General features: G+C 43.4%; 1 protein-coding gene and 1 pseudogene across 1 annotated transcript in view; both read left to right on the top strand.

Moving 5' to 3' along the window:
- The first annotated feature begins 361 nt into the window (after positions 1-361).
- The window catches only part of LOC118638308 (zinc finger protein 350-like), a 30,397-nt gene continuing 17,577 nt past the window's right edge, over positions 362-13,181 (top strand). Inside the window, exon 1 of the mRNA XM_036274032.1 lies at positions 362-749. The gene's annotated coding sequence lies outside the window, so the exon portion shown is untranslated. The remainder of the gene's footprint in view (positions 750-13,181) is intronic.
- Positions 597-4,728, top strand: LOC118638834 (annotated as a pseudogene).

Genomic DNA, 13,181 nt, shown 5'->3' with positions numbered 1-13,181 from the left:
AATTTTGCCAATGTACTTGATGGGGTTTTTTGTTTGTTTTAAATTTATACCCTATAAACTTTGTAGTATATAACAGCAATTCATTTTATCAGCTTATAGCTGTAATTTTTATATAACATTTATGTAATATTGTGCAACTTACTTTCAAGAAGTTTAGAATTATCCCATCATCTCCACAATCCAGTTATTAGAAAATTCATGACTGCATACATAAAGTAATTGGATGGTGGTTTTGTTATTGTTGTTTTGCGAGTTCTATATATTTTTTCTCTTTGCAGGATTTCATTTTCTGCTGCTACACACTGACACCTGAGCCCCTAAATATTTCAAAACAATTAAAAAATATATTTCATACAAAGTTTAGAGTCTGTGGCCTTACAATTTCATTGCCCAACCCGCTGAACACAATTTAGCTCACTCCTTATTTGCCTCGCAAAGCTCGAGTCTCTGAACTAGACTCATTTTCCACTCATTTGTATGGTCATGAGATGATTTCAGAAGCTTACACCTTCTCGCCTGGCCCCAAAGCCCAGGCTCTTCCTCCTGTACTGCAATCAAGCGTCCGGATATGGCGGCCCCCATAGCGCCATCGCGAGATGGGCGCGGACACATTGCCAATGAATACCAGAGGTCAATTCGCGTTTTCTCCAGAACCTCAGATCCTCATTGGCCACCGTAGACCGAGCGGGACCAGCTTAGAAGTCGAACAGGTTCGCGGAAATACGTTTGCGCTGGGTCTGGGCCAACAGGTCAGTGTGTTTCGTACTTGGAGAGTTTTGCGTCACAGTAGCAGCTCTGTTTCTCTCAGGGTGACGTGTGGACTTGGTGGTGTGCGGAGCACGGAATTACCACCAGGGATGGAGGAAGAGCGTAGAAGCGCCCAGGTGGTGCTAGTTAAGGGGACCCACGTGAGAACGGAATTTGGGGGTAACCAGACGCGTGTGTCTGTGGTTGGGGTGTCCAGGGGGGTCGGTGCACAGACTGAGTCTGTAGAGAATAAGACTCTGTAGAGACAGCGTCCTCGTCCCTACTGTCAGGTTATGGGGCCCTGCAGGTCACCCCCCTTGTAAGGGATGCAGGAGGCATTCAGGGTGATCGTGGTGTGAGGTTCAGTTTGGGATTTAATAGTTCGCGCCCCGCGCAGTGACGTTGAGCGGCGCGGGTGATGCTCAGGTGGTGGCGCCGGCCCGGGTGTCCGGTTGATGGGGACGTGTGGTCGGGTCTGTGGTCGGAGGGGCGGTGAGGGCGAAGTTTCAGACGCTCAGGCCCAGGTGTTTGCTTAAGGTTAAGATATCAGCTGCTGCTGCAACAGACGGCATTAGGGCCGAGGGCATTACTTTTAAACCATCTAATTTTTAACCTTTAATCCAGCATTTGACTCACCATAGACCCAGGGACTAAACGTCTGTTTGTCCCGTAGCCTCTGTGGCAGCTTTCGTGCTGCAAAGGCAGAAGGGGGACGTTGTGACACAGACGTTTTGGTCAGGAAAATGTTCACGTGTCCCTTTAAGAGGATGTTTGCCAATGCCTTCGTTCCTTAATATGTAGCAGCTGACACTTGTTTAATTGCCTGATACACTTTTATGCATACTTCTGTGCAAACAGAATCTTCATTCTATTTAATATCCACCCTTCTGGCAAGGTGACCCATATCCCAGTCCAAGTCCGTCTTACTCCACCGAGGTGGTTCCAGTTCCCATTGCTAGTGATGGAATTACTAGGATATGAACTTAAATACATGGTGGAGTTCTAGCCAATTATATGTCACGTACCTTGACTTTGAAGGGGAGTATTTTCCCACCTCAAAAAATATGCCTGTTTTGAATGTTGGTTATTTTAGGCTGGTAAATTTGAAGAAACTGCCGTCCTAGGAGAAACTCTCTAGAGCTAATAGACATTACTGCTTATAAAAGACGTTTACATTTGTAAGGGCGATGCCATCTGTTAGGGTAGTTTCTCACTATACCCAACCCACCTTAACTATCGGTGGAGGAAGCAGGACTTATATCTGCACAACAATCTTTTTTTTCCTAATTTTATCTTTATTGTTGAATATATTACAGATGTTCCTCATTTTCCCCCCATTGACTCCCTCATCCCCACTCTGGCCTTTTCCCACACTGTTGTCTGTGTCCATTTGTTATGCATATGCATATAAGTTCTTTGGTTTATTTCTTCCCACCCTCCAACCCCCCTTCCCTTTGAAGTTTGTCAGTCTAGCAACCAGTTTGTACTTCTTAATCCCTTCAACTTTTTCACCCATCCCCCACCCTCCTCCCTTGTGGCAAACAACAAAATGTTCTCCATATCTATGAGAATGTTTCTGTTCTGCTTGTTCATTTTGTTTGCAGATTCAATTGTTGACAGCTATGTATTCATTGCCATTTTGTTTGTTCATATTTTGTATCTTTTTCTTCAAGAAGACCCTTCAACTTTTCATACAATAATAGTTTGGTGATGATGAACTCTTTTAGCTTTTCCTTGTCTGGGAAAGTCTTTATATGGCCATCGATTCTAAATGACAGCTTTGCAGGATAGTTGGTTGTAGGTTCTTGCTTTTCATCACTTTGAATATTTCTTGCCACTATCTTCTAGCTTGCAAAGTTTCTTTTGAGAAATCAGCTGACAGTCTAATGGGAACTCCCTTGTAGGTAATTAACTGCTTTTCTCTTGCTGCTTTTAAGATTGTCTCTTTGTCTTGAACCTTTTGCATTTTGATGATGATGTGTCTTGGTGTGGGCCTCTTGGGGTTCATCTTGTTTGGGACTCTCTGTGCTTCCTGAACTTGTATGTCTGCTTCCTTCACCAAGTTAGGGAAGTTTTCTGCCATTATTGTTTCAAATAGGTTTTCAATTTTTTGTTGTCTCTGTTCTCCTTCTGGCATCCCCAAGATGCGAATGTTGGCACGCTTGAAGTTGTCCCAGAGGCTCCTTACACTGTCCTCATTTTTTTGGCTTTTTTTTTTTTTTTTTGCTGTTCTGATTGGGTGTTTTTTGCTTCCTTATATTCCAAATTGATGGTTTGCTTCTTGGCTTTACCTACACTACTATTGAATCTCTGTAAATTTTTCTTTATTTCAGTTAGTGCCTCCTTCATTTCTGAGTGGTCCTTTTGTGGGAAAGCCTTCATCAAGATGTCTCAGTTCACTGATCATCAAAGAGTGCATACTAGAGAGAAACCATATGGATGTAGCCTGTGTGGGAAAGCCTTCTCCAGAAAATTTTACTTCACAGAACATCAGAGAATTCATACAGGACTGAAACAAGATGAATGCAGTGGATGTGACAAAGCCTTTCTCAAGATATCACAGTTCAGTATACATCAGAAAACTAACATGGGAGAGAAACCTTATACATGTAGTGAATGTGGGAAAGTGTTCATCAAAAAGTGTCACCTGATTTATCATGAGTGAACTCATACAGGTGAGAAACCGTATGTGTGTAATGAATGTGGAAAAGGCTTCTCAACGAAGCACTGCCTTATCATGCATCAGCAAGCTCATACTGGAGAGAAACCCTATATATGTACTGAGTGTAAGAAATGCTTCACCTGGAAAAAAAAGTCTCATGAGACATCAGCAAACACATACAGGAGAGAAGCCCTATGTATGTACTATATGCTGAAAAGGCTTCACCATAAAATGTGATCTCACTGTACATCAGCAATCTCATTCTTCAGAAAACCGGTATGTGTGCAATGAATGTGGGAAAGGCTTCATCCTGAAGAAATATCTTAACGTACATCAGGGCACTCATACAGGAGAAAAACCCTACATTTGTAGTGAATGTGGAAATGGCTTTCCAATGAAGATCAAGCTGATAGCACATCATTGAATTCACACAGGAGAGAAACCTTATGTATGTAGGGAATGTGGGGAAAGCTACACAGCAAAGATTCCTCTCACCTGACATCAGCGAACACATATAGGAGAGAAGCCCTATGTATGTAGTATATGTGGTAAATGCTTCACCATGAAGAGTAATCTCACTTGACATCAGCAAACTTGTACTTCAGAGAAACCGTACATATGCAATGAATGTGGGAAAGGCTTCACCATGAAGAGTCATCTGATTATACATCAGTGAACTCACACAGGAGAGAAACCCTAGGTATGCAGTGACTGTGGAAAAGGCTTCCTAGGAAAGATGCAGCTGATTGTACACGAACGAAGTCATAAAGGAGAGAAACCTTATATATGTAGCGAATGTGGTAAGGGCTTCACCGCGAAGAGTCCTCTCATCGGACATCAGCGAAAACATACAGGAGAGAAACCATTTTTATGTAGTGTATGTGGAAAAGTCTTCACCATGAAGCATGATCTCACTGTACATCAGCTAAGTCATTCTTCAGATAAACCATATACATGCAATGAATGTGGGAAAGGCTTTGCTGTGAAGACGCATCCAATTGTACATCAGAGAACTCACACAGGAGAAAAACCTTATTTATGCAGTGAATGTGGAAAAGGCTTCCCAGAGAAAAGCATGTTGATTGTACATCAACGGAATCATACAGGAGAGAAACCTTATATATGTAGTGAATGTGGGAAAGGCTTTACAGAAGATTCATCTAATTAGACATCAGCGAACACATACAGGAGAGAAACTCTTTGTATGTAGTGTATGTGGAAAAGCTTCACCAGGAAGCATGATCTCACTGTACATCAGTCTAGTCATACTTCAGAGAAACTGTATATGTGCCGTGAATGTGGGAAAGGATTCACCTTGAAGAGTCATTTGATTTCACATCAGGGAACACACAGAAGAGCCCCTATGTCCCCAGTGAATGTGGAGAAGGCTTCTGAGAGAAAAGCAGGTTGATTGTACAACCACGGAATCACAAAGGAGAGAAACCTTATATGTGCACTGAATATGGGGAGGACTTCACAGTGGAGTCATCTCAGTGTACATCGATGCATGCACAGAGGATTTGGGAAAGTGTTCAGTGAATGTGGTAAAGGCTTCATTCTATAGTCAAGGATCATAACACATCAGAGAGTTCACACAGGAAATGTGCCCTTAGTATGCAGTGAAAATTCCTGTTCCCAGAAGTCAGGTCTCATTAAACATCGAGGAATTTACACAGGAGAGAAACCCTTTGAATGCACTGACGGTGGAAAGCCTTCACCGCAAAGCAGAAGCTCATTCCCCATCGAAGAACTCATGCAGGAGAGAGATCCTATACTTGCAATGAGTGTGGGAAAGCTTTTGCCTTCATGTCTTGCTTTATGAACCAAGAGTATACACACAAGAGAGAATTGGGGTGATTCAGTCAAAGCGGAAAATTCTCTCACAGAGAGTCCCAGCTCATCCCAGACCATGTTTCTTGCAGCAGAAAAACCTTGTTAATACAGTGACTGTGCAGGTGCCTTGTGTGGCCCCTCAGACAGCATTAAACATCAGTGGGCTCCTAGCAAACAGGAGTGTGGTCATAGTGGGCCAGTCTGTGGCCAGATGTGCACCCTCAGGAGGGTTTTCACAGAACAGAACCTCACGAATGCCATGAGTGTGGTCTCGCCTTCAGTGATTAGTTATGTCTTCTTTCATGTCAAAAGAAACCAATGGAAAAAATCGAGCCATTCCTTGTGCAAAAATGTTATTAAAAACTTTTAACTAGGTCCCAGCTGGTGTGGCTCAGTGGTTTAGCATTGACCCATGCACCAAGAGGTCGCCGGTTCAATCCCCAGTCAGGGTATATGCCCAGGTTGTGGGCCCAGTCCCCAATGGGGGGCATGCAGGAGGCAGCCAATTAGTGTTCTCTTTCATCACTGTTTCTATTTATCTCTCCCTTTCCCTTCCTCTTGCTCCCTCTCTAATATCAATAAAGAAAAATATTTTTTTAATAAAAAAATTTTTACCTCTGGTTATGGTTGTAAAGTATATCCTGAGAGAAATTTTATAAATGCTGAGACTGGAAATTCACTATATTTTCATCTTATTAAATATGTGAATTGCTACAGGCATAACCTGGTGTTGATTGTACCCAAACACATACATTGATTCCTGTGCTTCGTCTGTTAAATAAAAGAAACTATGTGGAGGCAAGAAGTGCATTTTTATAACATAAACATAATTTGTATCTGAAACGTTGATATGAGTGAAAACTTCTAAAGGACTAATACTGGATTGAGGATATGTGTGCATGTTTTATCAGTTCAGTTTCTCAAGGCCAGGGTGAAGGTGTAATTGAAAATGAAGATGTCACCTTGGCCAGTGTGGATCATTTGGCAGATTATTGTCCGATACACCAAGAGTTCACTGGTTTGATTCCTGGTCAAGGCTCATGCCCGGTTGCAAGCTCGATACCCAGTAAGGGGCATGTGGGAGGCAGAAGTTTATATTATGCAGAGGGTGGCCAGAGAGCATCCTTAAAATGAGTCAGTTTATTAATTCATACTGAGTTTTTTGTCAAATACTTCCTTTGTGCTTGGTTCTGTTCTAGGCACTAAGGATACAGTGGTGATCAAAACAAAAGAATGCGCCCTGGCTAGTTTGGCTTAGTGGTTAGAGCATCGGCCATGGACCGAAGAGTTCCAGGTTCAGATACTGCTATGGACACATACCTCGGTTTCAGTTTGTCACCACCCACACCGGGGTGGCAACCACTCAATGTGTCTCTCTCACATCGATATTTCTCTCTCTCTCTTCCCCCCTCTCTCCCTCCTACTCTATCTTAGGATAAATGCAAAAATGTCCTCGGGTGAGGATTAAAAAATAATAAAAAAGGTTGTAAGTTTGATTTCTGGTAAGGGCACATACCTAGGTTGTGGGTTTGATCTCCCATCGGGACAGGAACAGGATCCAACCAGTTGGTGGTGTCTCATGTCAATGTTTCTCTCTAAAATCAGTAAACACATCCTCAGGTAAGGATTTTTTAAAAAAAGAAGAAGGCATGGTTTCCTGGAGGTAGTCGGTTTATATGATCTGTCAGTCACACCTGTAGACACCAGCTAACAAAGTAAAAAAATGTGAATATTCACTCATGAAATTGACATGGTCTTTATCTGTTCTAGCTGCTATAAGACAGTATCAAAACCTGGGTAGCTAATAAAAGCAGAAATTCATTTTGTATAGTTCAGGAAACTGCAGAGTTCTAAATCAAGGCACCAGCATATTGGTGTCTGTTGAGTGCCAGCTTCCTGGTTCAGAGAAGACAGTCATCTTTCTGTGTACCCACTTGGGGGAAGGGATGGGGAAGCTCTCTGGGATATCCTTTTTTTTTTTTTAAGAATACTGTATTGTACAAGCTGGTGTTGATCAGTGGTTAGCGTGTTCGTCTGCTCACCAAAGGTTGGCAGGTTTGAATCCCAGTCGGTGGCAGGTACCTGGGTTGCAGGTTTGATCCATCCCCAGCCAGTCATGTTGTGTCAGGAGACAACCAATCCACGTGATCAATGTTATTCTTTCACATCCACGTTTCTCTCTCTCTCTTTTGTTTTTTATTTGTTTTGTTACAGATGTTTCTTCTTTTTCCCACATTTACACCCTCCTCCCCATACCCCCTGCCCCACCCCCAGCTTTGTTGTCTATGTCCATTGGTCATGCATACATGAATATAAGTTCTGTGGTTTATCTCTTCACCCCCCAACCCCCCTCCTCTGAGGTTTGTCTGTCTGTACCCCACCACTGTCTCTGGGTCAGTTTTGTTCATCAGTTTGTTTAGTTCATTATATTCCACAAATAAGTGAGATCATGTGATATTTGTCTTTCTCTGCTTGGCTTGTTTTGCTTAGCATAATACTCTCCAGGTCCCTCCATGTCGTCTCAAAGGATAAGAGATCTTTCTTTCTTACAGCTGCATAGTACTCCATTGTGTATATGTACCAGGCTTTTTTATCCACTCATCTACTGATGGACACTTGAGTTGTTTCCAGATCTTAACTATTGCAAATAGTGCTGCTATGAACATAGGGGTACATATATTCTTTCTGATTGGTGTTTCAGATTACTTTGGGTATATTCCTAGAAGTGGGATCACTGGGTCAAATGGCAGTTCAATTTTTAAGTTTTTGAGGTAACACCATAGTGTTGTCCACAGTGGCTGCACCAGTCTGCATTCCCACCAGCAGAGTACTAGAGTCCCCTTTTCTCCACACCCTCGCCAACACTTGTTTGATGATTTGTTGATGGTGGCCAGTCTGACAGGTGTGAGGTGATACCTCGTTGTTTTAATTTGCATCTCTCTGATGATTAGTGATGTTGAGCATGTTTTCATGTTTCTTGGCCATTTGTTTGTCCTTTTTGAAGAGATGTCTATTTAGGTCCTCTGCTCATTTTTTAATTGGGTTCTTTGTCTTCCTTTTGTTGAATTGTATGAGTACTCTATATATTTTGGAAATTAACCCCTTATCTGATGCATCATTGGCGATTATGGTCTTCCATATAGTCGGATCCCTTTCCGTTTTGATGGTTGTTTCTTTTGCTGTGCAGAAGCTTTTTAGTTTGATGTAGTCCTATGTGTTCATTTTTTCTTCTCTTGTCTTAGGTGTTATACTCTCTCTCTTTATTCCCTCTCTTCCCCTTTGTTTTTCTCTCCCCCTGCCTTTCTCCCTTCCACTCTATAAAAATCAATGGAAAAGATCTCTTCGGGTAAGGATTAACAACAAAAAGAATAGTTTGTTGTTTTTTTCTTTTTAGAGAGAGAGGAAGGAAGAGGGAGAGAAACATTGAGTGCAACAGCAATTGGCTGCCTCCTGTACGCCCCCTACTGGGGATTGGGCCCACAATCCAGGCAAGTGTGTGTCCTTGACCAGGAATCCAATTGGCAACCCTTTGATTCTCAGGCCAACACCCAACCAACTGAGCCATACTGGCCAGAGCTGAGATGTCTTTGTATAAGGGCAGCAATCCTGTTTATGTAACCCTCATGACCTAATCAACTCTGAAGTGACCTACTTCGTAATAACATCACATACTTCAACGGATGAATTTTGGGGGGACACATTTACTCCATAGCAAATATGGAGTAATTGTTTCAAGGGGTTATTTGTGTTTCAAAGGGCTTATTATTTGAAGAGAGGGCAAGGAGTACTCTTAATGGACTTTAAGCACCTCAGTGAGTTATTTTTTAATGCCATGTCTTATCTCTCCAAATAGATGAAGAATTCCTTTATATTTTACATTTTTAAAAACCATATAAAATATTTCTTGCTCAACAGCCATATATGACTAATGGCTTCCTCAACAGCTAGCTTACTAATATGGCTATTCAGAGAAATCTGTCATAATTTCCATCATCCCATAAGGTTATACTGGAGAGCACTGGTTGATATGATTTTATATTTCCCAGCATAGAAAAATAAAAATTATATATTGATTTGGAAAGTGAATTAATGAGCTAAAGTGAATAATCAGAGTATATTGTCACTGAAGGGAATGAGCCATTAGAAGGGAGTTAGGAAAAACAGTTGTCTAGCCCTGGCCCGTTTGGCTCAGCGGTTAAAGCGTCAGCCTGCGGTCCAGAGAGACCTGGGTTTGGTTCACGCTAAGGTTACATACCTTGGTTGCAGTTTGTCCTCGGCCCTGGTTGGTTGTGTGGGTGGCAGCCATTCGATGTGTCCCTTTCACATCGATATTTCTCTCTCTTCCTCTCTCTCCCTCCCACTCTATCTGAACAAAAAATGGAAAAATGTCCTTGGGTGAGGGGGGAAAAAAGAAAAATAAAAACAGTTCTCTCACTGTGACTGGCGTGGCTTAGTTGGTTGGGCATCGTCCCATGCACCAAAAGGTTTCTGCTTCAATTCCCAATAAGGGCACCTGCCCAGGTTTCTGGCTTGATTCCCCACAGGAGGTTGCAGGAAGCAGCCGATCAATGTTTCACTCTCATATCGATGTTTCTCTCTCTCACTCTCCCTGTCTCTTTAAAAAAAATAATTTAATAAAAGCAACAGTTATCCCCAAATTATGTGTGATTAGAAACTTTAATTGACTATAAACTGGGTCCAGCCAAAAAAAAAAGATCCTCAGAATAAATAGGATAAAAAGAATGACAAGAATCTTAATCTCTACAAGTAGAGAATATGGGAGGTAGGAGGGGAGTCACCCATCATAATATTTGTAACCGGAGAACATCCCATGGCTATTTCTTTTCCTATTTTAATTTTTGAAAATACTTCATTACAGTTGGCATACAGCATGAGTTTCAGGTGTACAATATGGTGATTATATGTGTATATAACCTACAAAATAATCACCAGGTAAGTCCAGCACCTGGGTCTTTAGAATGATTGCCTATGACAGTCTTCCTGCCTCAGAAAGGTAAATGAATGCAAATTCCCCAAACACATTCCACACCCCCTGAACTAGAAACTATGTCTTTTTAACAGCAACCCGATGCTTGCCTTGTTTTCACATTCTTTGCCCTAAATCCTGGATTACACCCCCATCATCACCATACATTACAGTATACCTTGTAATGGGGTGGTCAGTTTGTGTTCTTGCCATTGATTTTCAACTTATACTGGTTTCACTTTAGTAGCATTTTTCCAAGTGCCCATCCCCAATGACAACTTAGGCTCATCCCATCCTGATGACCAGCCTTACACTGTACCAGTTTCTGTGCATTTTTTTTTTAATTAAAAAATTTTTTTGTTCTTTACTGATTTTAGAGAGAGAAGAAGGGAGAAGGAGAGAGAGAGACCATCGATTGGCCGCCTCCTGCATGCCCCTCACTGGGGATCAGGCCCACAACCTGGGCATGTACCCTGACCAGGAATGGAACTGGGGACCTCTTGGTGCATGGGTCCACCCTCAACAAGTGAGCCACACTAGCGGGCTCTTTTTGTTCTTAAAATATGCTTCCAGCCAACTATATTCTGCCAGGGCTCTTTGCGGGTGTACATTTACCCGCCGTGTAAATGTCCCTTTCTAGGAGTGCCCCCTCTGCTGTTAAATTGACACCTGAACTCCTAACTGTCCATCTGGAAGAGTTTATATATATATATATATATATATATATATATATATATATAATTTTTTTTTTCCTCATGTCTATGGGTATGCTTCCCAGCTGCGGTACTACTCTGCCCAGCTCGCTGAAAGCAGTTTAGCCGCTACCATGTTTGCAATCCCCAGGTTCTGACAATTTACACATTTTTTTTTTTAATCCTCATCCGAGGACATTTTTCCATTCCTTGTACAGACAGAGTGGGAGGGAGAGAGAGGAAGAGAGAGAGAGGGAAACATCGATGCGAAAGGGACACATCGAGTGGCCGCCACCCGCACAACCAACCAGGGCCGGGGACAAACTGCAACCAAGGTACATGCCCTTAGCAGGAACCGAACCCGGGTCTCTCCGGACCGCAGGTGGATGCTCTAACCGCTGAGCCAAACCGGCCAGGGCAATTTACACATTTTTCACAAGAGTCGAAGTGCCAGAGAACAGATACTTTTAGCAGTTCCTCACAGTCCCGCCTGCCTTGGCAGTGGCCCCAAAGCCCCAGTGGCTGTGCCTTCTGTAAGGCAGGCAGGGGTCCCAACACGGTGGCCCCATGAGGTAGGCGCGGACGTATCGCCGCCGAACACCGTTGCCCAAGCTTCTTCCTAAATCTTAGATCCTCTTCCGACCCAGTAGATGTAAAGGGAGCCCGACGGAGCAGAAGTTGAAGAGGCTCGCCGAAATGCCACGTCTGCGCTTTCCTGGTTGGTGTGGGGACAAAAAAGCCAGGTCAGTTGTGTGGTTTTGTCCCCAGAGGTGTTTTCATCACGGAAGGTCTGTTTCTCACCGGGTGGCGTGTGGGCGTGACAGGAAGGCCCTGGGGTGGTCGTCACACAGCCCTGTTTAGCTCCCACGGCAGAGCCACAGCCACCGTCGTGGCCACGCCCATCAGGAACTGCACACGCCGCTCTGTGACGTCATAGAACCCTGCGCGCTCTGTGACGTCATAGAACCTGCGTGAAGCCAACACTTCCACAAATGACCGGAGCCTTGGTCACACACTCGTGGACTTCCGGTGTCCCTGGCAGCAAACAAGGAAGGACGAGGGGAGAGAGCACCACACCGGAAGTAGTTTCGTACTGGGTTCAGTGAGTGGCAGCCGCCAGTGGAGTCTGCAGAGGCTCAAGGCCTGGTGGGCCCGAGTCTGTGGATCCCGGGTCAGGGGCCTGTGAGGGTCGGTGAAGCAGGAATGCGAATGCGTGTGCATGTCGGTGTTTGGGACTTTTATTTTGGTTCATTCACTGAAAAATCTGGGCATTGGTGTGGGGGGCCTTTGGTTAAGTCTTCGTCTGAAGAAATTACCAACTGAAGGTCTGACGTTTAGAACTTCAAGTCTCTATGCCAACTCTGCAGGCTTGTTGATAGAAAACTGGAAGGTGGGTACCAATGAACCCTGCTTGTCTTCTAGGATAGCGATTTACTCTAAATCTAACAGTCTGAATCGGGGAGGAGTGGCAATGGACAAAAGTTCCCGTGGTGAATTTCCGATTGAATTTGAAGACTGCAGGGTTTGTCTGGGTTCAAGAACACGGGAGTCTGGAAGTTTTGAGATGTATAACTCCAGGCTTTTGGATGTTGGAAACATTTCCTTTAAGTCTTTCAAGTCCAACCCCCTTCTCAAGGTTCCTACTAAAAATCTGTCTCCTAGATCATTTGGGATCTTTCTCCTTTGCATGGATCGTGAGTTTGGCTCCAATAAACTCTCATTAAAAAAAAAAAAAAGTCTCCTACATCCACTTTTCTCCATGTCCTTACAAATCAGAGTAGTTCACCATGATCAAGTGGTGCGTCTTGATGCTCAGTGCTTAGAGCGTCAGCCTGTGGACCAAAGGGTCTCGTGTTTGATTCCCAGTCAAGGACATGTACCTGTGTTACAGGTTCTATCCCGGCCCTGGTTTGGGATCATAAGGGAGACAAACAATTGATGTGTCTCTCTCATGTGGTTGTTTCTCTCTCTCCTTCCCTTCCACTCTATCTAAAAATCAATGGAAAAATATCCTCAGGTGAGGATTAAGAAAAAAATCAAATGTACTTCTAATCTTTGCCTATTATATCTCAATAAAAATGGAACAAAAAGCATAACCCAATTTTGATTTCTCAAACATATTTCCATATTATAAAATATGTGTATCTAGCCCAGCCGATGTTGCTCAGTGGTTGAGCGTCAATCCATGCACCAAGAGGTCGCCGGTTCGATTCCTGGTCAGGGCACATGCCCAGGTTGTGGGCCCAATCCCCAGTGGGGG

Source organism: Molossus molossus, unplaced genomic scaffold (assembly GCF_014108415.1).
Source record: "Molossus molossus isolate mMolMol1 unplaced genomic scaffold, mMolMol1.p scaffold_m16_p_21, whole genome shotgun sequence".
Lineage (NCBI taxonomy): Eukaryota > Metazoa > Chordata > Mammalia > Chiroptera > Molossidae > Molossus > Molossus molossus.
Note: the sequence above shows the minus strand (reverse complement) of the source record. Positions and strands in the feature narration are given on the sequence as shown.